At 43.7% G+C, this 2098-nt stretch overlaps 1 non-coding gene across 1 annotated transcript; it reads right to left on the minus strand.

Annotated features, from left to right (window-relative positions):
• Positions 1-242: 242 nt before the first annotated feature.
• LOC115868664 lies at positions 243-344 on the minus strand. The gene has a single exon (XR_004045730.1). It is a non-coding gene; the product is annotated as a U6 spliceosomal RNA (small nuclear RNA).
• Positions 345-2098: the final 1754 nt, after the last annotated feature.

The raw sequence follows: 2098 nt of genomic DNA on the forward strand, positions 1-2098 counted from the left end.
CCCAGCAGAGAGATTTGTGAGCGTCCCCCTGACCCATTTGTCAAGCTCTTACTCAAGATCCAGTCTACATGTCCCTAGGGAGCTCCCCCAACCGTGTTTGTCCTCAGGTAGGCACTTCTGCCTCTGTAACCCCCACTGCATTTGATTTTGAAACCAGAAATTAGATACGACCTCACCTAGCCACGAGGTATACAATTCTTCTTTAAACATTCAAGTTTCATTCTAAATTATTATTCTTTTTTAAAAATATGGAATGCTTCCTGAATTTGCGCATCATCCTTGCGCAGGGGCCAGGCTAATCTTATCTCTAAATAATTTTTATACTTACATCTTCCTCCAGAAGCACCATACCATGGTAGCTTACAATAACTGTGGGATACAAAAGGCAACTGGACAAAACGAGGTTGCAAAGAACCCTTCTTGGGGTTAGATGCCATCCAAGGAACGCCGACTCCCCGTGACGCACTGGGCAACAGAACCCAACACCGCCCGCCCCTGTGCCATCCACACAATTGTTACGTTGAAGCCCATTTTGGGACCATTGAGTCTATCTGTTTTGTGGAGGGCCTTTCTCTTGTTCACTGGCCCTTGACTTGGCCAAGCAGGAGGTCCTTTCCAGGTTCCTTGTGGGAAACAGAAAGATTTCTCCCAAGTCTTCTCCTCCAAATATATATTAGACTTAGGACACTGCTTACAGCTAATTGTCAAGTTACCTCCCTGAAGGCGGTCAGCTGCCAGACTACTGTCTGGTCCCACCACAGGTAGGGCCCTGCTGTTAAGGACAATGGGCTACTTCTCCCTAAAGGCTTGCGACCATTAGTCTGGTCGCTGTAGGTGGGGTGTATACCCTACTGATAATGGTTTCTATGGAGATCCAGAGAACAGGTCAAACCTGCTCAGTGACATCCAAAGTTAGGCTGCCATCATGAATCTAGGATCCGCCCTTCTTGTCACATGTATACCCTTATTCCCTCCTGTTCCAATAGCGTGCGAACCCCTAGATCACCCCCCTCCCATTACTGCATTACCTATAGTACAACCCTTTCCTGTGACGCATGTCTTCACCTGTAATTAGGGGACTTGCACATCCCCAGAGAATATAAAAGCCTTGGTTAGCAATAAATATTTCTCTCTCTCTCTCTCTCTCTCCATGTGGACCACCAAGTGAGGCTGAGGTGAGCATGCTACTATGAAATGTATCTGACTCCATTACTTCAATCTCTCCTCTCTCTCTCATGCTTTCTAGGACTTTACTATAATCTCTTTTTTTGACTTTACTATAATCTTTACTTATTATCACTGTACAATTGTGCCTACCAGACCCGTGATGATATGTTGGGGGCTGGTTTCCCTGACAGTCCCTCCCGATAACATGTCCACAGTACATAGAACAAAGTCACACTATCTTAACTTCTAAAAAGCGTTCTGTCTGCACTCGCTCCAAGACAGACTCATTCATTTTTTAGCTGTCCATGGTGCTGTTAAGATTTGTTGCAACAGCATCATTTTCTAATATGTCAGTCTTTTCTCTGGTCTTCCTTATTCATTATCCACCTTTCATATACATATAAGGTGATTGAAAATACCTTAGTGCACCTTGGCCAAGTGACATGTTTGCTTTTTACTTTACAGAGGTTTTGTGCAGTTGGCTTGCCCAATTTGCAATACATTGATTTCTTGATTGCTGCTTCCATGCCTGTGGATTATGGGTTCAAATAGAACAAAATTCTTGACAACACTCTTTTCTCCTTTTATGATGTTTATTCGTCTAGTGAAGACTTCTTTTCTTTTTCTTTTAATTGCGATGTGACTGGAGTAGTCCTGTATTTGAATTTCAAGAAAGAAAACAAATGTGTTCCAAAACGGCTAGATATGTGGGTCAAAAAAAAAGACGGTTTTAACTTCCACACTCACTCCAAAGCCCTTTGATCTCCTTCAGCATCCCAGAGATGAGCACATTCTGCTTCGCTAGGTCATCAGAGTGGCAAACATACAGCACCTCTGACCTCACAGGGCAAGGATTTGGCTCCTTACCTTTACATGGTAATCTATACTGGAAGCTGTCATCCTTGCTCTGTATCAGAAGTGCTTGCTTCTA

This window comes from Echinops telfairi, unplaced genomic scaffold (genome assembly GCF_000313985.2).
Source record: "Echinops telfairi isolate 266 unplaced genomic scaffold, ASM31398v2 ScPeMD7_17;HRSCAF=63, whole genome shotgun sequence".
NCBI classification, from domain to species: Eukaryota; Metazoa; Chordata; class Mammalia; order Afrosoricida; family Tenrecidae; genus Echinops; species Echinops telfairi.